This window comes from Netta rufina (assembly GCF_964035555.1).
Source record: "Netta rufina genome assembly, chromosome: 19".
Lineage (NCBI taxonomy): Eukaryota > Metazoa > Chordata > Aves > Anseriformes > Anatidae > Netta > Netta rufina.
The window spans coordinates 10,896,188-10,923,505 of NC_140143.1; the positions used below are offsets into that span (position 1 = coordinate 10,896,188).

At 54.3% G+C, this 27,318-nt stretch overlaps 1 protein-coding gene across 1 annotated transcript in view; it reads right to left on the reverse strand.

The window, feature by feature from the left end:
• Window positions 1-27,318, reverse strand: part of CCDC42 (coiled-coil domain containing 42) — a gene marked incomplete at both ends in the record, with an annotated part of 45,934 nt that overhangs the window by 14,308 nt on the left and 4,308 nt on the right. The gene's annotated exons all lie outside the window — the stretch shown is intronic.

The window sequence follows — 27,318 nt, forward strand, 5'->3', positions numbered from 1 at the left end:
CGTCTCACAGAGTTCAGCGTGTCCCCTGAATCACAGCAAGGAAATTCAAACTATGCTCAGGGCAGAAGAGTTCAGAACAAGCCCAAGTCCCCAGCCAGCCATAAAAGTCTGGCCAAGATGAGGCAATGCAAAAAACTCATCATTCAGGCAAGCAACAGACCCCGAGAGGAGCACAGCAGCTCGTGGGGATGGTGTCAGCTCACCTCTGCCTCCAGGGTGAGGCTGGGGTCTCTGGCAGTGGGTCTGCGTCAGGTCCCGGTGGGCAGCACAGGCAGCGAGGATCTCTGGGCACTGCTCAGCACCACCAAGGTTAGGATAAGGCCAAGGGAAGAGTGGGGGCCTGACCTGCTCCGCTGAGCTCTGGAAGACGCCGAGATGCAGCTGGCATCTCCCCTCCAACTTCTCCAACCTCCAACCTCCCCTCCAACTTCTGCCGAGACCAGGAGGGATGTGGAGCCCTGGGCTGATGCTGTCTGCATGCTGCTTTGGCTTCCAACCCCCAGGTTTGCTGGAGGGGCTACAGGGGACATATCCCCAGGACACCCTGATCTTGGTGAAGGCTCTCAGGTGGAGCAAGAGGCGGCAAAGAGCTCGGCAGACCCAAGCTGAGGAGCAGGGCTAGGCACCAAGGCAACCCAATGTTGAAATGAAATCCCCCAAGCCCTCTGAATCCTTCAAGCAAGCCATAAAGCTGGCCAGGGAGGGACCTGCCTAGGAGCAAAGGGCAGAGGAGCACATTTCGTGTCTCCTTACCCGTAGATAGGGAAGCGAGTGCTGCCTGGTGCCCCTGCCCCTGGTAGCAGGGTGACCTCTGCCCCCCCACCAGGAGGCTGCACACGCCGGGTGCGACCTTGCAAGAGAAGGCTGAAGGAAACCAAGCCAACCTTTCTCCAGGCACACGGGCTGCCAGGGCCTGTCCGGGAGGTCAGAAGCAGAAGGAAGCCAGGAATTCAGAAGAAGAATGTATTTGTTGTTTGCTTTTTGGGTAATGCGTTCTGGGTTGTGGCTAAATCCTGCTTCCAAAGTGCTGAGCCTGTTGTGAGAGCTGGGAGTGACCCACAGACGCAGGCAGGGGAAAACCCACAGCACATTCCTTTCTCTCCTGGGCAGGCAGCTCCGTGCCCCTTCTGCTCAGCTTTCCAAACCAGGAGGAAAATTGCTCCAGGGACGCTGGTTGGACCCAGCAGCCCCAGGATGTGGAGCCCCAGAAGGCCCCAGCAGGTCCCAGCAGGTCCCCCATACTGGGGAGCAGCCCCCCAGCTGGAGCAGAGCCCATTCCTTCCCAAGACATCACAGCCCCGAGCCCGAGCTCCTCAGATCCCACTTTCAGCAGACTCCAACTGATCTGGGGAGCCCACCGGGAGGCACAGAGCCCGCTCCCCAAGTCTCAGAGGTGCTGAGCCCTGGCACATGCAAAACCAGTGCTGCTGGGGCTGGGAGCATGCACCGAGGGTGAGCAGGAGCAGAAGGAGCCAGACGGATGTTTCTGAGTGGGAATGCTGCTTACAAGTGTGCACGAATGCTCTTGCTTCCCAAGGGACCCCAGCAGTGACTTTTACTGCACTTCTTTGGAAGGGGCCCAGACAGGCAGGAGGATGGGATCCAGCGCAAGGTCCCCGCAGGCAGGCTGCGGGGCTGCAAGGCCGCAGGGAGGAGGAGAGCCGAGCCCATGTCCCACAGCCTCACCTGGCACCAGGTCACCCCCAGAGCAGCAGCCCAGAGAGATGTGAAATTTCTGTTTTGGAAGGGGATCGTTTGAGGGGGCTCAGACCCAGCCATGAACCCAACGTGGCCATTGCAACCCACCACGTCTGCAGGACACAGAGGGGGCCCTGTGGGGCTGTGGCATCCCCACGGCACTTCTCGTCCTCACTGGGGGGTCCTGGAGGAGAGGGGAGCAGAGACCTGGGTTCAGGACCTGCTGCTGCGGTGCTGCCGCCCTGCTTCTGGCACGTCCCGCCACGAGCAACCAGGTTTGTGTTTGCAGCCGGCCTTTCCCCAGGGACACCCGCCGCAGTGTGCAGCCCCCATTGTCCCCGTGCCCCCCGCAGGAGCAGGGCAGCCCCGCGGCTCCCCCCCGCCTGTCCTGGGGAAGCACCGGGGGAGCAGGCGCGGGGAGCGGCCGCTTCCCGGCAGCGCTCGGGGCCGTGCGCCCCACTCACCTCGCGCTGCCAGGCCTCCCGCTGTAAATCAGAGGATTTCCCCAGCGCAGCACTCCCTCTGCCAGACCGCAGCTCTCGCCTTTGTCTCTCCTTCCTGACTTCCTCCCTCCCGTTCTCTTTGCCTTTGCTCTGGAGTTGAACCCCCTTTTTGTCAGGGTGCGTTGGCAGAGCCCCGACCCATCGCTGCGTGTGTGTTTGCTTGGCCCTGGGTGGGATACGAAAGCAGGAGCCAAATCCATGCCCACCAGCACGGAGAGCTGGCTCTGAGCAAGCAGCTCCAGCAACAGTGGCTAAATTGTCCAGTGTTGGCTTCCATCCTCACACATTTTTCACCTCCTGTGGTTTTGAGGCATTTGGGGCATCCTCCATGTCCAGCCTGGTGTGTCTGCAGTGCCAGGGGAGGGCGCTGGTCCCTGCCCTGCTGCCGGGCAGGACAGACAGACAGCAGAGAGGGCTGGGGATCACAGGGCTGCCCACACCTTGGGTGGTAAAGGAGCGATGTAAGGCGCAATCCCAAAGTCACTTGGAGCAAATTCAAGGGGTTTGCAGCCCCACAGCAGTGCTGCAGCCCGCGGTGCTCCCACCAAGTGGGAAGGGTGCCAGGGCAGGGCTATCATCCAGGGACAGGGCAGTGAGGGGCAGTCCTGTATCCCGGCCAGGGCCTGCAGGGACAGAGAGGGGCAGGGAGATGAGGTACAACATGGAGGGCAACAGAGGCAAGCTCCTCTGTGCCTAACCATGGCCTGAAGCTGTCCTCTGACCACCCAACGCGTCTCCCCTGGGACTGCTGAGTCTGCCCTGCTCGCAGTACCTGTCCTGTGTCCTCCTGGGGCTGGGGCACAGAGAGGTGGCACTGGGTCCATCGGTGACAAGCCAGCCTTCCCTTGGGCCTCAGGAGAATTTAGCTGGGGCTGTGCAGGGCTGAACCCGAGTCACTTCTGTCTGCAGGGGGTGAACTTCCCTCCGTGCCTCCACGCTAGGAGGAAGGGAGTTCATCACAAAACAGCTCGGGCAGCAATCCTCGCTGAGGAGCCGTACCCAGAACCTGTCCCGGCATGGCAACACATGAGACATCAGAGCAAATTCTCGCTCCTGGCGCCGTGCATTGCACAAAGAGCTGCGGTCAGCCCCGGCAGGACCTGGCCATGCCCGGACACCGCCCGCCCCAGGGGTCTGTCGCTGGGGACAGGAACCAGAGTCAGGAAGGCAATGGATGCCGCTCGAGGGGCGTGAGGAGGAAATCAGGAGCTGAAAAGTCTCTATCAGCTCCGAGCCTACCACTTTGCTAGCAGTGAGGCGTGCGGATAAGGACAGACACAGCTCCCTGCAGCTCCATCAGGCCAGGCTCTGCAGGCTGCACGGCAGGGACCCAATGCCACCACGTGCCCAGGTCGGTGCCGAAGGTGCTGTGACAGCAGCCAGCCAACCTGCTGACCAAGATCCCTCCCATGAGAAGGAACAGAGAGAGATGTCTCCTGGCACTGCATTTTGTTTTCCTCCCTGGGGAGGGCTCTGACACAGCGTGACAGGAACCAGAAACCTGGCCCCTCGCCGCTCGCTCTGCCCAGCTCCAGCCCAGCTCCAGGCGCCGTGCTCAGCAGAGGGTTTCTGCTCGTCCATCCACCCCTGCTCACTGACTGGTGGTATCCCGGCCGGGAGGTGGCTCGCAGGTGCCCTGGACTTCCATGCTTTGTCCTCTTGGGGTGGGTTGGCCCAGCCTGGGCACTCTGACCCAGGTCACACTGTGCAGCACCTGACGTGTCCGTGAGGGTGTCTGCTGCCACCCTCCCCTCCCCTGGGGCTGCAGGTGCCTGGTCCCCCTGCCCAGCTCACCGCTGTTCCTTGGGGGCTGACAGAAAGGGGCTTTCCTTCGCTACAGCTCTGCAGCCTGCAGAGCCCGAGGCGCTGAGGAGGGGCCCTGTGCAGTGAGTTGGGTGGTCGTGGTGGTGGGACCCTTCAGCAGAGGGGAAAATCCACCACAAGCTCCAGAACTGCTTCAGACTGCTGGAAGGCTGACAAGATGGGAAAGGAAAAGGAGCTGCAGGCTAAGAGGGAGTGTTGGGTTTTCACTATTAAATTGCAAAGCAAAGCAAAATTCAGTGTTTCCACTCCATTTAGTGTCCTGCTCATTTGTCATTGCAAACTGAGATGAAAAATAGGATATTTTTTTTTTTCTGCAAGACTTTTCCCACATTCCCCTTTAGAGAACACTGGTGATATTGCACTGGTTAAAAGTTAACCACCTCAGATGCCCTTCCTCAGGAGACGGCTGCTGAGTGGCCCATGCTATGGTCCCTTCCTTGTGATCCTGTGGTCCCCAAGAGGCTCCACACGTGTAATTGAGACATGTTCAGAAACTGAAGAGCATCTTCTTACCTCCCTGGTAATTGCTGTCCTCTGCTGGGCACTTGTGGGGCCACTTCCCAATTCGTGTGTGCAGTTTGGGGGCCCAGGAGCAGCCCTGACAAGCTGGATTAGGCTGAGAGGTGGCTGGGGACCTGGAGCACAGGGCCCATGAGGACAGGCTGGGAGACCTGAGTTTGTTCAGCCTGAAGAGAAGGTGGCGGGGGATTTACAGCTAACATCCATCTCCATCCATGCAGATATCCTGAACGCAGACTTCAGCCAGCCGGACTGTGTTGACCCCACTCAGAGCAGGGGTTGGACCAGAGGTCCTCTGGACATCAAGTCTTGCATTTAAAGAGGACTAGCCATGGGGCCTTGCTCAGGGCAGCACTAAAAGGACTTGGCTGCCTACCCACCTCCGTGGCCCGTGAGCCTCAGAGATCCCAGGCCCTGCCGGAGGAGCTGCCACTAACAGCCCTGGGGTGGGAGAGCCCAGACTGCCTGGGGGTCTGGGCCCACCTGCCCCGGTCAGAGTCTGGCTAGGCTGAGCTGCATCTCCTGAGAAGATTCTGGTCCTGAGACTGGAAAAATAGCTGAATCTGTTCACATAACTCATCCTAGAGGAAAGGGATCAGCATCCAGGAGGCCCACTTGGCAGTTACCTAGCTACTGGGCTATAGGATGGCTGTAGGAAGGCTGTAGGAAGGCTGTAGGAAGGGCTATAGAAAGCCCTTATATATATCTGCTTCCTAAACAGCTTTTAACCAGAAGAGGCATCAACACCAGACTCCAGGGGTCCAGGCGTCCAGGCTGTGGGGACAGAGGGCCGTCAGGCAGAGAAGGAAAAGGCAGAGACTCAACAGGGGTGGGCGCTGAGCAGGGTTACATCCTCCCGTCCTGCTCCCACCTGGGCTCTTCCTGCCTCCCCGCAGAGCACCACATCCTGCACGTCCCCATCCCTCACCAGGAGGCTCACTCCCATCACGGCCCGGGCAGCCCAGCTCGTGGCAGCCTTTGGGCTCAGCTTTGCTCCCTGGGTCTGCCCATGGACAGGCACCAAGGGGCTGGGACAGTCCCTGCCCGCACACATCCCATGCACTGGAGGTCGGCTGCTGCCTCTGGCTGCAGGATTGAAGCCCCGATGTGCAGCGTCGTGGTGGGAACCACTTTTAGCCAGCAAATGGCTCTTTGCAGATGCAGAGAGACAGGAAACATCTGGATTGTCATAGCTGGCAGGTTCTCCGTAAACACAGGATACGTTCATTAAACAGCCAATTTCCCTTCCCTGCCTGCGGTGGGTGCCAAGAAGGCCCTTGCCGAGGTGGGGCGAGCCCCAGTGTGGTCTCCCCTTCAGCACCGCACACCTCCAAGGGCAGGGGGCAGGTTTGGGGGGGGGGGCAGGGATTGGGGTGCCCCCAGTGACCCAGCTCTCAGCTCCACCGTATCCAGAATTTGGCAAGGTTGGGCTCTGCAGATGTCTCCTGGAGGGGGACATGGTTGGTGATGTGCCGTGGGTGACCACCAGGGCAGATGGGCAGAGGTCCCCATTGCTCCTGCGTGGTCTCATCTCCTGGTGGCCCACACACCAAACCCTCAGCACTGCCTGGTTTGTACAGCCTTTCCAAAAAGGAGGGCAGATTCTGGTGCAACCACCCACAGCCCAGCCTGAAACACCACCCCAGGAGAAGGCACAGTGTTGGCTTCCTTCTCTGGTCTTGTTTTGGTCTTTGAGGGAGCAGAAAAGGATTCCAGCACTGAGCACCATAATAGTTTCAGCAAGACCCAGCAGAGAGTTATTGCTATCTTTAATACTAGTGGGGAGAATTTTTTATGGAAACTTCATGGTTAGGGGTCGATTGGATAAGGGAGTTGAACCTGGAAGTTCTAGTGAACTCTTCACATCTCAGCCCCTGCTTTCCCCAGTGTTCCTGTAAGATGTGCAAATGGCTGAAAGGACTCCTGAAGGAGTCATTCAGGACAAAGCAAGGCTGGTGCACGCATCAAGCACAGCACTGTGGCACCACACCTTTGCCTTCCCTGGGTCGGGTTTCCCCCACAGTTCCTCGCAGCAGTCCCTGAGGATGCTCCAAATTGGATCTCCTGGCCCTGGAGGGTCTGCAGAGGGGAGATGCAGCAGAGGGGTGGCTGCCTGGAAGGTGTGGTTCGCCCTCTTTGGAGATAAATGGAGGACTCTTAGTGCTAAGCTAAATTAACCTTGAAAAATTCATGTCACAACTGACTGCAGCAATTAGTTGCTTTTAATGAGCTGCTTCACCCAGGCTGATGTGCGAAGGTCCTGGAGGATATCAGCATTTTCTGCACATGTCCCGACGGCTGGTGGCTGATAGGAGCTGGCAGCCCCCTCCCGCTTCCCGGTCAGGAATTCCCACGTTTCAGCTTTTGCACACAGATTTGTAAGCACAAGCTCTGCGATGAAGGCTCCTGAGTCTTCATTGCTGGTGCAGCAGTGATTTTCAGGAGAAAGGCAAAGACATTAATTTATTAACAGATGCTAGGGAAGGACGAAGTGTGGCAGCATTTATTGTCAGATCCCACCTACTGCACTGTCCTAGGATCTCTGCCCTGCTGGGATGTTTCTCTCTGCTGGCCAGCCCAGCTGAGTTTTTCAGTGCCTGGCAGGCACTGAAATAAAGCAGCAGCCTTGGTTCTGGAGGCAGGAGGGGCACCAGGTGTTGCTGGCTCTGTCTGGGGGCCCTGCAGAAGACATCTGCCTAACCCATTGCCCTTGCTTCCATTCCTGTGCTCTGCTCTCCCCCAGCAAGAGGAATGCAATGCACGGGCATGTTTAGGGCCATGCAATGGTTTGGGGTTCCCTGGGGAAGCCAAGCTGTCCTGCCACCCTCTCAGGGGGCCATCACATGGGTGAGCTGCAAGCACCCCCAACCTTCCTCCCTCCTGCAGGGGTCGGTGCCCCAGTGTTGCCTTTTCGGGGAATTCAAGAGCCCACACAGCTCCTGGCGAAGCTCCATGGCTCGTCTAAACCCGCTTGCAGGCTGAGGAGCCGCTCTGACAGCTGCTGGACCAGATGTCTGGCTCGTCTTCCCCCGCCTGGCTCTGCAGGTCGCTGCTCCCACGTTGCATCTCCCTGCCTGCTCTCGGCACCCCATCAGGGGCCCCGTGCTGCTCCTTGAAGTTCACCTCTATCTCCCGCAGACTCCCTGGGAGGCACGGCTGCTCTGAACCAAACCCTCTGCCCGAACCTGCCTCGGCTCCAGTCCCTGCCCCGAGTCCTGGTGCTCGGCTTTGGGCTCAGACACGCAGCAGCAGTGCTGCTAGGTGCCGCATGTGCTCTCACAAAAGCACTGAATAACCCCCTGTCTTGCATTTTGCTGTTCACAGATCCCGGTTGGAATAAATTTCTAGAGATTCCTCTGAATATAGTGTAAAGTAAATATGAATAAATCTAATATGGAATTCTTTTAAGTGTAACCATGCCTGGTGCATGCCCTCTGTTTGGCACACAGACTCCCAGTTTTCTGTTTTAAAAGTTATAACCCCATAAAACACCTCGTGTACCAAAGATACAAAACAGATTAATATCTACCCATTAGCCATTGGAAGAACACCAATGTTTTCTTTTCTTTTTCCCAGTGCAGCTCAGAGAAACCCCTGCTCATGCCTGCACCTAGGACAGTGGGTCCGGTGCGAGCTGACACCTACCTCAACACCCCGCAGCAGCAGATTTCTCTATCCCTACCAGACACTCCACAAGCAGAGAGGGTGTGAGTGGGTAAGGGCTGTAGAAGAAGGCTTTTCACAAGCAGTGAGACTGCCCCCATCCCCAGGGTGTACATCCCTGGGGTCAGGAGGCCACTGCAGCACAGCCTGAGGGTGACAGCACCACATTTTGGGGGGAGCTGCTTCCTAAAGTCACCATCTAGCCGCTGTCTAATAACCTTGGAAGTAGTGGCACCAAACCCAGATTCCTCAAGCATGGGGCAAACCTGGATGTAATTGAGCCTTGGAATCTGCTGCGGTGTCAGATTTTAGTGCCAGAAGTGTCAGAGAAACAAGAAGAGCTGTGGCAGGATGTTGTATGTTTTTGCTGTGATTCAGCAAGCCGCATGCAAAAAAAAAAAAAATCTGTGCAACAACTTGAGATTCACCAAGCCAAACTCCAACCCGTTTGTTTCTCAAAAGCTTTGTCATTTCCTGGACAGTGTCATTAGAGGGGATTGAAGTGTTCAAGGCTTGCTCCAAATGTGGCAGATGTTGCAACGCACCCTGGAGCTCTTTCTAAGTAAGCACGTGCTTTGCAAGCAGAGCACTCCAAAAAAGGGCAAATCCTTCTAGGTTTGGCATTATTTGCTCAGATTTACTTTTTGGGAGTTGCTTACCACACCTGAGATGGAGCACCCAGGTCTGAATATCACCGATATCCCCCACCAGGCTCCGGACACCTCTCTGCCCCTGTGCCTCGACACCCCCAGATCTACATTTCCCCTGCTCCTGTCCCGAAGTGCTCCTGGACTGGAACCAGCAGCTCTGGGTCAAGCCAAGGCTTGGTCCGGCACGGCCCCGGCAGGCCTGGCTTGCCTTAAGTCTAGGGAGGAGCCGGGACTGGCGGAGACCTGCTGGTGCCTTACACATGCACACAGACGGGGCATGGCGGAAATCCCTGCCCCGTATCCCCACGGAGTCAGAGCCTGCCCCAAGGTTCTGGGCTGCCAATCCCTTCTCCAGCCTCCCGGGGTGCAGCACGGTGGGGACCCCCTGGCCCATCCCCACCTTGGCTCCACCAGCCCCACTGCTCAGACCCCACGGGCCTCCCACGAGCCCAGGACAGGGCTCTGTCCCCAAATAACCTGTGGGGTGACGGTCCTCTTCTGTGGCTTTTCGGTGCCTGGCAAGGGGGCTGAGCACGCTGAAGGTTTTCTCTTGGTGGCAGCCCAAGCGTGGGTCTCTCCCCCTTCACACATTTTCTTGCAAGAATAAAACTCTTTTTTTTTTTTTTTTTGGCATTTTAATGTCTCTGTTGAGACTAGTAGGAAGTGGTCAGCATATTCTAGCTGACTGGAGACAGCAAACAGGCGGGCAGAGAGACAGCAGGACAGTTTAAGCCTCTGTGATAGAAGTGTTTGCTGCAAACACTAGCAAAGCAATCCCATCCCCCCTTACTGAAGTTCTTTTTTTCTGGATTTTGCATTTTACTGCAAGAAAATAATATCAATTCTGAGTTACTTTCTTTTAAACCAAATTGGAAACATTTATTTTTGTATTAAATAATCCAGGTGAACTTCCCCCACTTTAACTCTTCTCTGAAGACACAATTAAGAGCAAGTGACAGAAACAGTCTTTCCTGTAAAACTGGAGTAAATAAACTAAACATTTTCTTTAGAATTGTTTGCATTGTCAAAACTGGAATAATTAAACCCAAATGGAAGTGAAATGTATCTATGATGAGAAAGTGTTACAGGAATCAGATAAAAGATTTTGAGGCCACGTTTGAAACCCCATGTTCATCTCGATGGATCTGTGACTGGAGCTGGTACGTGGCTGCCTGCCAGCAGGCTCGTGCAGCCCCCAAATCCCAGGGCCCCATCTAAATCCAAGCCATAAACATTTGGGGGAAATATCCGTTCTGTTTTCTGAAAAGCCCAGTGCACTGGTGAATGTTGAACAGACACTAATGACAATAAATATGGCTTTATATATGATTTAGACTTTAAGCTCCTGGAGGTAGAGTGCGTTTCCTATTCAGGGAGTTTAGGACCAGGAAAAGGCAGTGAACCCCTTTACCTTCTGTATATGCTCATTTTGATCCATATTCAGCCTGCAGCTTCTCTCCTGGGTAAATCACACCCTCAGCAAGGTCTGCAGAGTGGGGGACACCCTGAGGTGGAGCATCTGCCCCTGGTCCAGCCGGCTGTGACCAAGCCCCGTGTCCTGGGGAATCCACCAGGGCTTCAGCAACCAGCAGAGCCTTCCCCAGGGCTGCCCCATGACCTGGGGACAAGACCCACACCAAGGCTTGCTCCATGGACCCTTCATTAGTGAGGTGGAGCTCGTTATCAGTGGGTCCAGCCCAGCAGGAGGTATGAGGAGCATCCAGCTGGGACGGGTGCAGCTCCGTGGGGTGGGTGTCTGCCTGACGGCACCCTGTGACTCAGGGGCTTGCAGCGTCTCGACTGATACAACGGAGAGGATGAAAGGTGAATCTCGGGTGAATTCCTCCCACAGCAAATTTGTCCCAAGCTGGAGACCCACCTGCTCCATCCCTCTAGAGTGAGCCCCTCCTAAACAGCCTCCTCCTGCATTGCCCCAGGCTCTCCCACCCACATTTCTGCTTGGAGTGGCCCTCACCCAGGCACCAGGACATTGCTCCAGCTATGAATTCGTGTGTTTGTCCTGGGATTACCCGAAGATGTCTAGCCCAAGTCTCCTGGATGCCTGAAGGACCACGAGACTTCTCCTCTCCTTGGCACACCCCAGTCTCTCCCGGGGCAGGCAGCTCCATGATGTGCTTCTTTGTCTCTGCTGCATCCCTGTCTGCCTTCCTGAAGGCCCATGCCTGATCCAGCAGGATTTCACCTGCCTGGTGTATCTGGCATGGGTCACTGCTTCCTGGTGCAGGCTCCTGCTCTGACATTGCTCTGGAGGGACCAGGGCTGTGAAGGTCTTTGGCCCCTTGCAGATGGGAGCAGGAAACAGGCAAAGCTTCTGCTCCTGGCACAGCACAAACCTTACGCAGGTTTAGTTCCCTGCATGACTCTGGAGGCCACGACCATTGCTAAGGCTCTGCTGAAGCCGATTTCTCTGCAGGCACAGAGGAAAACCTGGAAAGGTCACCCCCAAAACTGTAGAGATGGCTTCAGGGCCACCCTGGTGCATGCAGGAGGCTGGGTGCTGCTCCAGGTGGCTGTCCATGGCTGTTCCTGCTGTCACCGGGTGCAGAGCACAGCCTGTGACATCTCAGACACTGGTCTCCACTGGTGTGACAGATCCAACAGCAACAGCTGAGTGGCACAGGGACGGTCACAGCAGAAAGCAGCACAAGTCTGCAGTGACCCACTGTCCGTCCCTGGGGGGCCTGGAGTGCCACAGCGGGAAGAAGGGAAAGCACAAAGGAGCTGCGGAGATGTCTGACCCCACAGAGGCCCCAAGCAAAGAGAGTGGGATGGGGTGGGGTGGGGTGAGATGGGATAGGGTGGGGTAGGACAGGGTGGGATGGGATCGTGTGTGATGGCCCAGGAGCATGCTGAGGACATCAACAAGGGGCTCTGGCTGTGCCTGGGTTATGCAGCCAGAGATAAGCCCCCTCCGGTATGCTGACTCCAGATAACTCCCACCATGCGTGCTCCATCAGCATCTCCTCCTGCCTGCAGAGCCCCAAGCACATTCCTTGGGGTTTAATCAGCTGGGTGATGGGGGCAGGTTCCCAGGGCAGGGATAGGAGAGGAGAGAGGAGAGAGGAGAGAGGAAAGGAGAGGAGAGGAGAGGAGAGGAGAGGAGAGGAGAGGAGAGGAGAGGAGAGGAGAGGAGAGGAGAGGAGAGGAGAGGAGAGGAGAGGAGAGGAGAGGAGAGGAGAGGAGAGGAGAGGAGAGGAGAGGAGAGGAGAGGAGAGGAGAGGAGAGGAGAGGAGAGGAGAGGAGAGGAGAGGAGAGGAGAGGAGAGGAGAGGAGAGGAGAGGAAGATGACTGCTCTGGGAGCAGAGGAGCCAAGCTGTTTTAGGTACTCTGCATGGCCCTGGTTGGGTTATTTATAAGGTCTGAGGTCAGGATCTCTGGATCGAAACTCACTCATTTCTGCTGCATGTGCTAAGGGCTGCAGGGCTCCAGGGCCCTGAGATCAGCTTCCAAATACAGCCCAGTCCCCGCAGGCACCGAGCCACCCCGCCGGCCCGGCGCACGTCCCTGCTGCTCCCAGGGCTTGTACAAACGCTGCCCACTCCCCCTTGCCGGGAGAAGGCAGGTGTGGGGTGAGACGAGGCAGAACACAAACATCACGGTAATGCTGGCTGGTGCTAATCAAAAGCCGGTGTTGCACAGCCCGGCCTGCAAACATTGCTGGGGATCTGTGGGAAAAATGGGAGCCGCGCGGCAATTCGCGCCCCAGCTGCTGCCTTATCTGCTGGAAACGTTATCTCGTGCAAACTGGAGCTGGAGCTATTTTTTTTTCCAGCTGAGTAAAAATGTGTCAGTTTTATATTTATATATGAGGCCACAATCCCATGGGAAATTAATTTGCCCAACGGCAGAAATTCTGTCATCATGGGCATCAGTCAGTCTGGGAATGGGGATCTCCAAACCAGGGCTTGAAATTGGGGGAACAGCTTAAAATAATAACCATGGGAGGATGCAGAATAGTGAGCAATTTATGAGTTCCTTCCTAAATGTAAATGTATTTAAGGTGCATTTTGTCCCCACAGCCACCCCAGGCATCCATAGCAAACTGGAAACCTCCCTGGAGACACCCTCGGCTGCGCATCCCCAGGCACATCCCTGCAGAAAAGGGTGCAAGGCACAGGAAAAGCCAAATCCTCACCTCTGCACGGGGCTGGGGCAAGCCAGTCCCCAAACCCTGCCTCCTCCCTAGACATTCAAAGAGTTTTCTCCTTGTTCTTGTCCTTGAGACAGTAAAGAGCATGGGCTGCCGGGAAGGGAAGGGAAGGGAAGGGAAGGGAAGGGAAGGGAAGGGAAGGGAAGGGAAGGGAAGGGAAGGGAAGGGAAGGGAAGGGAAGGGAAGGGAAGGGAAGGGAAGGACCAGTTCTGTGACAAAAATGGGAAAGACAACTTCTCCCCAGACCCATGTCCCCATGCAGGACCATGCCCTATCACTGCCTTCCTCTACTTTCCTGCTTGGGTAGTTCTTTCTTCAAATCCACAAGCTTCCTCTAAGCCTGCAAATGTTGCTGGGAGCTTTTATCCTTCCCTCTCTGCTCCATCCTGCATTGTGAGCCTGTATTTACAGACCTCACTGCGGCCGTGCAGAGTGCACAGGCTGGGCTCAGGCACTATTATCTAGCCAGTTAATAATGCAGCTGAATCCCTGAGGTTTAATGAATAAATCCAGGCTGTTTTCTCATGGAGACACTCCCACCATTGAGAGTACCCAAAGTGAGTTGGCGGCAGCCTGATTTATGGCCAAAAAACACCACGGCCACGCCAAATGCTTTTTCTTCCCCTCTCTTTTTTTTTTTTTTTTTTTTTTGGGGGTGGGAAGCCATTCTCAGGGACTGGCACAGAGGGAGATGCTCCTGCAAATAGCGGGGTTTGGTCGGACCCAGAAGTTTGAGTTTCACACGGTAAATGGAGACCGGCAGCAGCGCAATCCCAAGCAGCTCCAAGGCTGACGTAAGAGCAGCCCTGGAGCTGGCTTGCTCACCACATACCTAATTTTCCCATATAAGGCCAAGGAGAGCAATAACTCTCCTGGCAAGTAGATCAATAAAAACAGATGGTGGGCTTACAATTAGAGATTAAGCACATACCAATCCAGAACAAACAGGCCATAAATCATACGTGAAGGAGGGTATTTATAGTTTAGATCACATTCCTTAATTAATTCAAAATGGACCAGAAAAGAAAATAATACAAAACTGCTCTTTTCTGCTTTGTTCTTGCCTTGGTTTTGCAAAGCTGCATTCTTTTCTTGGTGGGGGGGTGAGAAGGGGATGGGGCAGCCCCGGGAGCTGCGGCTCTGGGAGGAACCTGGCCGATGGCAGGAGGGCTGCAGAGCAGCACGGAGTGTGCAGGGAGAGGGCTGGAGCACGGCCAAGCCCTGAATTTACCTGCACACCTTGGGTTTGCATACATGCACCTCAGAGCCAGGTTGATCACTGGTGGGACATGATGATGGATCCATGGGAGGAGGCTGCAGCAGCTCCAGGGGCATTGCCATGGTTGTCGTGCTCTCAAGCCATAAGTAGGGATGTCCTGAAGGACAATACAAGAGATCATCCATTAGTACAAGTCCTGCTAACAGGGCTTTTGATCTTTACAGCAATTAATGAGCCCATTTTGCATTTCATTTCAATAGTTTTATACAGAAATTAGTCCACTAAACTAATTTGCACTACAAAATGATAACAAACACCTTGCTCTGGAGGGGAATGCTAAGCTGGAGGCAAGCAAACAGGACAGAAAAGAAATGCCAGCCAAAAGGGTATCAGCTCTGAAAATATACCTGCAGATGAAGGGTCCCAGGCTTTCTGAAGCACCTCTGTGATCCAGTCCAGACCTCCAGGATAGTTTGTAAGTATTAATTTTAGTGTGAATGAGGTGCCCAAACCCCTCCAGCAGTCCAGGCTTCAGCAGCCATGTCCTGCAACTTGTGCTCTTAGCTCCAAAATCATGCAGCTGTCTTAGAAGTCTCCTTTGCACCCTCCTCCCTTGTGCAGGGACTGCCGGGGGGCACTGTGCCCATTCCACGATGTAAATGATGGCTTTGCAGATTGCACAGGCACCAAGATATTTGCATTCTTGCCACAGCTCTTCATTTCACAGGTTTTGTGGGGGTTTTGTGGACTCAAGGATACAAGGTGTGATCCCAGCCATGACACCTTCTCGAGATAGCCATCATGCAGGCATTGACTGACAAGCAAGCCTAATCAGCGTGATAAGAGCTCATTAGCTGCCCACTATCAAAACCAATCTGATGACAGCCGAGGATGGCGTCATGAATCAGGAGTCCCGATCAGGAGGCTGTGGTGGGGCTCTGCACGCCGCCTGTGGGACGTGGGTGGCAGCCCTGCAACCGCCCAGCGCATTGCCAGACAAGTGGGGCCTCGATGGGGTGGGCGGCAGGTGACATCGGGTCCGCTGGAGGTGACACTGTTGGTCACACAGTTGTTGGTCTGGGTGGGCTGCACAGACAAGAGGTTCTGTCACAGGGCAGGGCGTGGATCCCCAAAGCATCGCTGGGGCTGTTTCGTTGGCAGCCCAGCTGCAAGGACCATGATCTTCACTGGGCAATAATTAATTTACCAGCAGTATAGAACTGTAGAATGTCCTGAGGTTGGAGGGACCCACAAGGGTCATTGAGTCTAACTCCTGGCTCCACACAGAACCACCCAGAAACCAACCCCTGTGTTTGGGAGCTTTGTCCAAACACTTCTTGAACTCCATCAGGCTTGGTGTTGTGACCTCTATCCTGGGCAGCCTGTCCCAGTGCCCGACCACCTCTGGGTGCAGAATTCCCAGGTCCCGTTCTGGGGGCTGCTCTCCAGCCTCTCAGTCCCCAAGCTGTACATACAGCTGGGGCTGCCCCATTCCAGGTGCAGAATCTGGCACTTGCTCTTGTTAAACTTCATGCTGCCCATGATTGCCCAGCCCTCTAATTTGTCAAGATTTCTCTGCAAGGCCCCTCTTCCCTCAAGGGAGCCAACAGCTCCTTTTAATTTACCATCATCTACAAACTTACCTAATAAAACATTCAAGTCCTGTGTCCAGACCATTTATAAGGCTGTAACCCGTGTACCACCAAGTCCATGAGCTGGCTTCACTTTCTGGGGCTCTCTTCCAGCCAAGACAGGACCCATAACTGCCACTGTTGTCCTGGCCCTGCTGCTTATAGGGCATTTGACCCTGCTGTGTCTCCAGCTTCCCCATCAGCACAGCCACCACTGCACATCTCACACACACCTCAGTGATCAACTTTTCCCATGAAATACACCAAAAGATGCCTTTGTGTTTTTGCTGGATGGATGTGGAAGGAAGCATCCCCTTAAAAACTCTTTTGGGGGAAATGGTTTAACATTGTTTTTGTTTTGTTTTTGTTTTTGCTCTTACCAAACCGAAAAACATTTTTGCCTTTCTTCTGTACCCTGAACCATGTCTCCATCATTTCCATTCTTCTATCCAAAGTAAAAATATGTTGATATTTTTACAGAGAATTCACAAAATTTTGACCTACCAGAGGAGATTTTTCCCCTGACCAGCTGCGACAATTCCCTGTGACCACTGAGTCAGGTGTTCAGAAGCACAAAGTCCTTTTAACCCTGAAGGAAAAGCAGGCCCTGGTTGTGCTTGGTGCTGGGAACCGCCTCTGACAGATGAGCTGAGGAAGATCATGAAGCATTTTGTAACAGGAAAGAAATGCCACAGGAGGTGCCCACAATTTAGCAGGGTGCCACACTCCGGAGCTGGACTGGGTCTGCTGAGACCCGGCAGAAATGGGTCTGCCTACTGGGAGACGTCCATAGGATCTGCCTGGGGTGATCAGAGGGATGGTGCCTCCTGGCTCTTTGCAAGCTGCTGACATCCCAGCCCCAGCCCTGCTGCCTGCAGAGGTGGGGAGCTGCATAGCGAGGAGCTGTCGGCAATCCCCTCCAGGCAATATTTGGCAATTCCTGGCACTGGGGATGCAGACGGGCACAGCATCCAGGGGCTGTATCTCCTCCTGCATCCCTGGAGTGATAGGGGCTGTGGTCCTGCTTCTGTGCTGGACTTGCTCCCTGTGAGCAGGTGAACATCCCCATTTTCAGCCCCCTCCACCTCCACAGAAGTCCCCTGTGTTGCTTTCACATGGGCAAACCACAGATGGAAATGCCTCCCATCCCATTTCCATTAGTCACAGCTGGGCAGTCTCCACCATTTTGGGAATCTGCAGCTCACAAGCCCAGCCCAACACTTCCCCTGGGGACTTCTGGCAAGGAAAGGATGTTCTCAGTGGTGTCCTGGACCCACAGCAGGTGGGATGGCTCGTGCTGGGGAAGATCCAGACCACAGTGGAGAAAACAAATGCCCAGAGCTGTTGTTTTTGCCCATGACTCTTCCTGCTGTGACAGTCATCCCAGTGGCACATGATATCCCTGAACCTTTGCAGGATCTGGGCTATATTTGCAGTCCCAGCAGCATGGTCCACTCTATCCTGGGGTGCAGCAGATCCTATCTGTCTGCTTTCATCTGCTATTAAATCACTCCAGGAATCCTCCTCTAGCAGTTAGGCAGCCTCCTCCTCCCTTCTGGAAAACAACAAAAAAGCTGTTTTGTCAGTAAATGAGATAAAAATCTTCCCTTCATCTAGATTCAAGGAGAAGCTAATCAAAATATTTTCACAAACCTCACAATACTGCACTTGCCAGGGTTTTTGTGGTGTCCTGATTGCAGCAGGTTCCCCTTGAGCACTGCCCCAGCCCTGGGAAGGAAAAACTGCAGCCCCCAGTGCCCAGGGACATCTCCCATTGTCCCCATGGCCGTGTCCCTGAGCTCACCATCACCATGAGGTGCAACTGTCAAGCAGCCGAAAGCCTTGCCCACCTGTGGGTGCGGGGCTGGGGAACAAGTTCACTTGCTCATCTGGCTGAGCTAGAGCAATTAAAAGAAAAGCAGGTTAAAACCTGCCGTTCTGCACAGCACCGGACAGGAGACAGCGTCTCAGGTGAACCCAGCCGTGGTCTGCCCGGTCCCATGCTGCCCACCCAGCTGTGGCTCTGCTCTTGCACATCCCTTGCCCTGCCGAGCCGCTGCCCATCCTGTCTGGGGCATGTGGGTACCAGCAGCCAGCCCCTGCCTGGGTGGGTGTTGAAATTGTGCATTGCAGCATCCCATGGGTTGGCACCCGGACGTTTCTTCCACCTCTGTTCACACGGTGAGATTCAGAGTGATGCAAAGAGGCACGTCTCAGCCAGTGCCGCTGAAAGTTAGTATTCCCTGTGTCCCAGGTTGTGAACAATGCTCGTGTAAGAGACCCACAATCATATCAGGCTCAGAGGACTGGGCAATGCCTAAGGGACATCCCCGTCACATGGATCTGCTCATCCCCTCCGGGCTACCAGCCTCCCTGCAGTTCAGCAGCTCTCCTGCCATCCCCCCTCCTCCCACCATACCCATCAGCTCTGTGTCTACCCTGCTTCACCCCACCAAACCCAGCAGGTCTCTGTCTATCCTGCTTCATCCATAGCCAGCATTCCACCCCAGATGCTATGCTCCATCCTACCTTGTCCTGCCCACACATTCAGCTACTGTCTCCAGCCGTGGTTGTTGCCAGAGACTTTCCTGGATGAAATGCCCCTGGCGGCCCCTTCTTCTCAGATTAGCAGAAGATCTTGGTAGTTTTCTGGGTCACCCCTTGCAGAATTGAAGGCAGGCTGCCTCCTGCAGCACCCTCAGGGCAAACGTAATTGTCCCCAGGCAGACACAACCAGAGAAGTTCACCAAGCCATGGCAGGACGACCGAGATGAGACCGAGATCTTGTCGTGCTTTAATTGACAGCTCACACACCTCCAAGCCCCCTTGGCACCAGGTTCTGATAACATCACCAGCAGATGGGAGCTGCCTTCCCTGGTACCGCTGTGTACTTTCACCATGCAGACTGCTGCCTGCCTCCTCACTTTGCATCCGTTTATGAGGCTGCGGTAATGAGGATGGGATGTTGTGTTTCCATTTCCACCTTTCACTGCAATTTGCTTAAATGTATTAGCACTGACGTGCAGCCCAGCCCCTGCCTGGCCAGGTGAGCCACATCCGCCAGAAATGCATTTCATTTGCATCCTCAGTAGCTGTGGTGGATCTGGGAAGGCTGCTTTAGACACCCGAGAATAAGGATCTATGACAGAGTCATATTTTTCATTTGTTTTTCTAAACAGTATAAAGAAATCTGGGCTGCTTTGCTCCTGGCGATAATACACTTTTCCTGTGTATTGTTACAGGCTATTTTCCTTCATGTACTCTATTTTTGGCACATGCAATAAGCCCTAACATCCTCCCCTATCTCTATGTTCACTGGAGTCCAGTTTGAAACATTTCTGCCCTTTATCTTTGCTTTTCCAGTGCTGAAGTGATACCATATATCCTTTAGACTTTATTTTTGTCTTATGAATCACCAACCTTTAACCAGGATCCTACTGGCTATAAAGAACCCCCGTTCAACAACAAACAGAGCAGGGGCAATACCGCAGCGACTCCCCGCAGTCTCCTCTCCAGCAGTAGCTCTGGCAGCAGTTTGCATCCTGCCGGAGTCTAGACAAGCCTGTTTGATCCAGCAGAGAAGTATTAGTTCAAGCTCTGGACTTTGCTCCCACACATTTTTATCAAATACTCTCGAGGTGCATTTGAAACCTCTAAATCTTCCCGTTAACAGCCCATTTGCAGATGGAAAAGGTATTTCTGCAGTCTTGCGGGGGCCATTTGTCAAGCAGGATTCACTAATATTGGCTTCCTGTAAACAAAGGTGTCAAATATTTGTGCCAATTTCTCCTCCTATGGAAATGTTGATGCTCCAGCACCACACTGCTCTCTGGGTTCAACTGTGGCAGAGATGGGTATCGGCGTCCTGGGGTCTCACTGACTGGTGGCCTGGGGAGGCATTTGGAAAATACCCAACTCTTGGGCAGCTCAGCTCTGCCATCATTCCTGCTGGAAATTGCGAGCTTCACCACCAAAGCCTGGTCTAGGGGTGGCAGAGGACTTTCCCTCCATGCAGACCTGAAAAGAGACCCCCGGGGGCTGCTCTTGCTGTTCCTTGCATGCTGAGCTTGTTGGGGTCCCTGGTTCCTAAGTGGGAACCTCTGCGCATGGGGTTCCTGCCCTGCACCAGGCTCCTGGTGCTTGGCAGTGGGCCACTGACATCTTCACGGTCCAGGAGATGTCCTCCATCCTTGCATCTCTTTGCAGTTTTGTGCTTGTCTTGTGTCTCCTGGGGAATAAGACATATTTACCATACTGTGTGGGCAGGCTGAGCCTCGTGCCTGTTGCATGCCTGTGTGATCCAAGCCACTGGGCTGGGGACATGGTTCCCAACACCACTCACACTCTTGAGGCTCTCTGTACCCCATGCCTTCTACATCTTGTTGTAATAAACTCTCACTCAGGCCCTTTATTTCCATTATAGATTATTTATTCCATCATCTTTTGTTGTTGTTGTTGTGTTTTATTTATATATTTTATTTTTGATTGATACTCAGCCCAGTAGTTCTGGCTGCTTCAGAGTGCCTAAGACCCATGAATCGTGTTCCTCTACTGCTTCTTTCCAACTGAAAACGTCACCTGCATAAAGTGAAATGCCCCCAACCCCATTAAAAACGGTTTTATTTTGCTCTGCAGCCCCCTGGTGCTGCCTGCCACCCAAATGGCAGTGAGGTCATTGTATCCTAAAGGAGAGCTCTTTGCTTGTAAGCTCGCTCCTGTTTTTCCAAGCCTACCTGCCAGAGCCCTGCTAATGCACACAACGTAAAAATACTTGGCATAAGTCACCTCTCCCAGAATTTTTCCCCTTGAAAGCAGTGGAAATATTCCTCCTACATACGCAGTGCATCGGGTCTGGGTGTGAGTGGAGAGTTGTGTCAGACGCTTTCCCGCAGTGATCAGCGCACACCTCCACCCCTGTGTGGGCGTTCAGAGTGATGTGATGCCTGGCTCTTCTCTTAGCCCTTCTATGGGGACAGGCTGGGGCCCCACTGGGCTTTTCCAGCTCCTTGCAAAGAGATGGGTGTTTCTCTGGCTGGGAGAAGACATCTTCAGGCTCCTCCTCTACCACCCTGGCCTCCTCTCCCTCCAGCTAGCAGTTGTTCTGCTAAGGAGTCTTTGCCCCTTGCACTTTTTGCTTACTTGCAGGTACCTCACAATACTCTCAGTTGTGTATTTTTCTGTTTGTAGCTACTTTTATGCTCAGATTGCACAACTTCTCCTCCACGGGGATGAATCTTTAATGGCAAATCTAATGTTTCCCACATGCCTACATGTGTGCCTTTCAGTTCGCCACTTTGGAGTCTAACTTACGGATAAAAAATGTCCTGACTGCAGACAGCCTGCTGGTCTGCTTGTCCTCCTCACCGCAGCCCACATCCCCAAGGATTTCCCAAGCTAGAGGATGCACTGTCTGTGTTGACACAGCCCTAAAAAGCAACGGGGTCCCAAGTAACTCCTAGATGTGCATGAGCTTTGTTTGTTGTGTCCCGGGTGGCCTGGGTGCAGAGATGGCAGAGCTTTCTGCCTTTGGTCCCCATCCCTGCAGTGCTGGGGCCGCACTCACTGCCAGACTGGCATGAGCCCCACAGCTGGAGGGCTCGGTGTGGACCAGGTTTCTTTGCTTACCCAAAGCCAGCTCTGGGATTTTCACCCCCTGTCTCTGTTGCAGTTTGGTGTTGTGCTGAGGACTTGGTTTGCCTCCTTGCCAAATGGCACGACTGGCTCTCAGCTGCAGCCTGGTCCTCACCTCCTTGCATCTGCTGCTCTGAAAGCATCTCCCCTGGTCTCATGCACCTGCTGAGCTAAGGATACCTGAGACTGCTCCAATAGCTTCGTTGTGACTCAGTGAAGAGTCACATGAAAGCTGTGAAGTGTCAAGTGCTGAAACCTCGCTGCCCCACCTCTCCCTCCCCAGTGGCCTCCATAGCCTGCAGCTGCAGGGGGAAGCACTGCTAAAAGTGCTTCCCACTGAACTGGGAAGGGACCTCTGGGTCCATCTGGTCCAAACCCCTGCTCAAGCAGGGACACCCAGAGCAGGGTGCCCAGGACCAAGACCAGATAGCTTTTGGAGATCTCTGAGGAGGTATTATTAAACTGCTCCACTCCTACTCCAAGTGCTAAGACCCCAATGGAGGCTCAGCAGTCCAGGCTCACCAGGGCTGTGGCAGAGACCTGCTTGGGTCCGGTGGCTCTGCTCTGACGCATCCAGAGAGCACCTCCTGCAGCTCTGGGCAGTCCCACATGAGGAGCGAGGCTCTGTGCATGGGTCTCTCTGCACCACAAACACAGCAGGAGCAGCCTGGCAGCCCCCCAGGGCTTGGTGGGCATCCCAGACCTGCTGGGGTGCGGTGCTCATTACGTGGGCATCCCTACCGCAATGCAGCTCTGTTCCACCCGCTCGTGGGGCTCAGACCCAACACCTCCATGCCCCTTGGCCACAGCTGCAGAGCAGAGGGCCTCCAGGCCTTGCCCTGCTCACTTCAGAGCACAGCAGATCAGCTGGACCTGCTCCAGCAGCATCGCTGCCCCTTGGCAGAGGGTTTTGGTGCAGATTCCCAGACTTGCGATGAAATCACCCATCAAAAGGCAAGCAGCGGTGCTCCCGCCAGACATCTGCTGTGGGCTGCTGGGGAAGGAGCTGGGAAAATAAACACATCGTCCTGCACACGTCTCCTGTGGCTGGGAGGATGAAACCAAACCCGTCCTCGTGGCCCCAGCTATGAGCTAGGTCGGCTCAGCTCCTGGGCCATCAAACACACACGTGTCCCCAGTTAGCAGGTAAGAGATTCACCTCCCAGGCAGGGACTTCCAAGACCACAGGCAGAACCTGCCTGGCCAAATTTTGAACGTATCCAAAACAGGAGGTTGTCATGGGCTGGGTAGAAGCAGGATGGGGAAGGAGAGAGGAATTCAGGAGAAATACCTGGTGAGGATGGCCAAAAAAAAAAAAAAACCACAGAGCACAGGGAGATGAAGGGGAGAAAGAAAAAAAAAAAAAAGAGGGCGAAGGAGTTACAAGATCTGACCCAGCACCATGAGGACACCCCTCCTGGCAAGGCCCAGGGCAGGTGAGACAGCTCCCTGCTGCCTGTGCCTGGCCCCTTGGCATGGAGAGCCCAGGACAGCACCGCAGCAGGATGCAGGCAGAGCCTTGGCACGGCTCCTGGCAGCACCGGGGCCTGGAGCACGGTCACTGCCCCCTGCAGCCACTGTCACAGCAGTGACGTGACCAGGGAAGGCTCAGTCCCCGTGTGAAGTCCCATGGGATGCTTTCTGCCAGGATACTGGGGGGGTGGTGGGGTCTGTGAGCAGAGGGACAGAGACAGCACAGGGCAAACCCCAGGAATAAAGAGGAAAAAACACTTCCTGGGGTGCTCCTTCCCTGTGAAAATGGGGTTGCTTCTCTCATCCCAGCGTAGCATTCAGACTCCAGCTCTGCCCCTGCTGTCCCCTCTGCACAAAGGCCACCCAGCTCCTAGCACCCACCACATCCCACGATGTCTCTTTGTTCCAGGAAGAGTTTCAGCTTCTGGAAGACACGAGTCAGCCCCTTAATGTATTACAAGGTAACAAGCTTGGACAAAGCAGCTTCAAGTTTCCCCCCAGGGGGATTCAGCGAAAGCTGTGATTTATCACGTTCTGCATGCAGCACTTCCCCAGGCCGAGCGCCAGCCCCAAACCATGCTAAAAATGTTCCTCCTGCTGTGGTTGCTGACCTGAGTGTGACTCAGGGAGCTGGGGGAGGACTGCAGCGTCTCGCAGGGGTTTTATCCCTTCATGCAGGAACCCTTTGGAAATATCCATCACCCCTCTGAGGCACTGGAACACTGCTGCTGCTTTAGAGGACAAAAGGAGTTAAGGATGATAAAGTGATTGTGTGTGCTCACACTGGCATGGGTTCAGGAATTATGGGGGCCCCAATTCTGAAGAAGGAGATAAGTTTTGAGGATTTTGCTGCCATTCCCAAAGGTCTTCCAGTAATGGAGTACTCCCAACAAGGCAGAGAGCAAGAATCTGTTTGTGTTTGCAAACCAGAGAGCTGTCTGAAATCCCTGCCATTGCTTCCAGATATTTTTCTTGCTGATCCTGTACTTGTTGCAGAGCTCCCAGGATGCTCTTGTGATCACAGTGAAATGTGCTAATTACTTACCGGGAACTGGTTATGTTTAGGATCATGAATTTATGCTTCAGGGTCCTTTCAAGTTAACTGTAACAGCCTCTATTAATCCTTTATTCACAGTGAGCCAATCTGGGTGGAAACAAGCAGAGAAGAAGAGGATCTGGGACTCTCGGGTTCAGTTCCTTGCTCTTCAGCTCAGTCCCTGACCCTAGGCACTGCTTGGCAGAAGAAGGCAGGCCTGGTGGTGAAGATGCTAAACCGGGCTTTAGGAGATCTGCAGCCAGTTCCAGGCTTTGTGGCAGATTCTCTGATGACTTTAAGTGAGTCTCCCAAGCCACCATCCCAGTCCCAGGGCACGCAGCAGGAGCAGGTGCCTGCAGCATCTCCAGGGTCGGGATGTCATCTCCTGTTGGGTGAGGTGAGCACTCTGCATCCCTGGCAGTAGGGTGGGGGGCCTGTGCCCAGCCAAGGGGCCCAGCACCGAGTGCCCACTGCGTGCCCACCCCCGGCATGGATGCCCTTTGGTTGAACATCCCATGTCCTGGCCATGGGAGGCAGAGCAGCACTGAGCTGCTGGAGCTCTCCCAGGGCTGCCACAAGGAAGAGATGATGTGGGTTTATGGCTTTATGGGCGGCACATTCCCAGTGCCCAAGCAGTGGCCGGTACTGGTGAGAAGGTCTCGGCCATCTCCAGCTGCACAACCACAAATCCGCGTGTTCTGCCTCGGTCCCAGCCCATGCTGGAGCTGCAGCGTGCAAGCAGATCAGCCAGCAGGCTCGTCCCACATTAAAGCTGCTGCAAGTAAAACCAGAAAATACAGTTGTCTCGCCAGCAACCGACAAGGCAACGGCCAAACCAGCCAAGCGGGATGGAAACCGGTCAGGTAGCACCGCTCAGCCCAGTTTGGCTGGGCTGGGAGCAAGGCAACGGGCAGGTTCAGGAACCACTCATCAGGATCCTTCCAGATGCCTCCGTTTGCACACCCAAAAGTCGCTTTCGAAGGCATCGACTATGGCCAAGGAGGAATGTGGGCGGCCTCTCACTGCTGGCCCCAGTGGAACCGACCACAGTCCTGGGGACACAGAAAGGCAAGGCTCCTCCACCTGAGAGCTGCCTGAGGTGGTGGTTAGATGTGATGGAGGAGTGGGTTTGGCTTGCTGGGCTGCACGATGAGGGGTAGGAGGAATCCGCTGTGCCCTAGATAAGGACTGGGGCGCACACAGGAGTGTTGGTGTAGATGACATTACTTGCAGGGCCTGCTCAAGCTCCACTCGGCTAAAGACCTTTTCCCCTTTTGGTGGGCAATGACTTGAATTCAATTATTTGCTCCTTCAGCTCTTCTGTGGTGACTTCTGCAATAGGAGCGATGCCATCGGAGACATTCCTCCTGGACTGGAGGTCTGGAGAACTCAGAAACACCCCCCAGAGTGGAGGGAGGCTGCCGTCCTCCACTGCAGGAGCTAAGAGCCCCCGGCTGAGATAGCAGAAGCCAACCATGGGAAAAATGCATGTGTGGTTTGTCCTCTGAGAGCTGGTGGACCTGGGGAACTCCTTGCCAAAGGAAGCTGTGGCTGAAGAAAGTCTTAATGGATTCAAGGAGACTGAACAGATGCTTGAGAAAGAGATCTGGTGAGATCTGCCAAACCAACAAACCACATGAGGCTCAGGAAATCTTGTGTGCTGAAAGAATCTGGAGGCTGGGAGAGTATCTAGGGAACCAACTGTATCTGCTCAACCTAATCTTACTCTTCCCCAGTCACTTATGGCTGCTGTTCCTATTGGATTTCACCCAAGGCTTGGGTGTCAGCTCCTCCAGCAATTATGAAATCCTCTTCTTTTCCCTGAAGGGAGTCTTCAGAAAGGAAAAAATATGTGATTATGGAAGATGACCAAGAGAGAGAGAAATCAAATGATAAAAACTCTTAAACTGGGGACATGGGGTGGGGGACCCCAAGCTAAGCAGCCCCCAGGCTCCATACCCCCTGAAAAGGCTCTGCTTGGAGATGTGGTGGGAGAGGGATGGAAATGGGTCCCACTGTCAGCGGGACTGTCCTGTGGAGCTGCCTCCTGCTCCAGGAAAAGGTCACCTTGGCTGGGGCTGCAGAGGCAGAGAATCACAGAATCACAGAATCATCTAGGTTGGAGGAGAACTCGGGTCCAATGGCACAGTGGGTGTAAGTAAGAAGGTGCAAAGAGCTGCCAGAACCTCATCAAGAGGCTCAGGAGGAGCCAGACCATGGCTGAAGACAAGCAATGGGCAAAACAGATATTTGGTCTGAACCAATAGGAAGTTCAGGAGCTAAAAATCCTCCCACATCTTCAATTATATCAGCAAAAAAAAAGCAACTTGGACCTTCTTTTTCTCAACTAAACACATGGCAAGATCGTGTCAAAAATATTTTCCCAGCCTGCCTGTGTCCTCCTGCAGAGATGGGTGTGCGAGGAGCCCCAGCCAGGCCCCAGCAGCAGGGCTGGGAGGCATGAGCCCTGACCCCAAGCTCACTCCCTGCTGCGGGGAGCGTGCAGGGCTCGGCTGAGAGCAAGGCGCTGGGTCCTGTCCCGAGAACCTCCAGCATGGTGGCAGGGACCTCAGGCAGAGAGCTGAAGCTCCACCAAAGCAGGCCTGCAAGCATCCAAGATGTGTTGGATGTGAACTCTTTCATCCTTAATTTATTTTGTTAGTGTGTGACCGTGGCATAATGGGAACCACCCATGAAAATCCCTCCTTCCCCTTTAATCATTAGGGGGCTACTCAACAAAGAGTGCTGTGACCTGTAACGTATTACAGCAAAAAAAAAAAAACAACAAACAAACACAATAACAGACATCTGGACACAATCAGCCCCATGCAGCCATCAAGGCTGGAGAGTGGGACCCACTTGTCCCAGTGCCCTGGGCAGGAGCAGCACTGAAGGATCCGTACAGCACAGGGGCAGAAGGGGCAGATCCCAGACTTGGGTCCGCAGCCTTCCTCCAGACTGTCTGCCAAGATATCAAGCAGTCAGAAACAGGAGTTTAATGCAATGACAGCACCGTGCGATGCTGGGCTGGGTGCAGGATGCACACACGGACATGGGGCCCCTGACCCCGGTGATTCGGGATGGTTACTTTTTCTCCTTGAGGGATAATTTCACCTCTTGGTCTTTTTTGTTTTTACAAAATCTGAAACCTGGAACACTTTCTGTAAAAGGAAACAAAGGCAAAAATATCCTGGTTTGGGGACAAAGTTATTTCCAGTGGAAAAGGTTTTGCTCTACTCTTGCCTGGAGGAAATTGCAGACACGGCATAACTGGAGGGAACGTGCTGACGGGGAGCAATG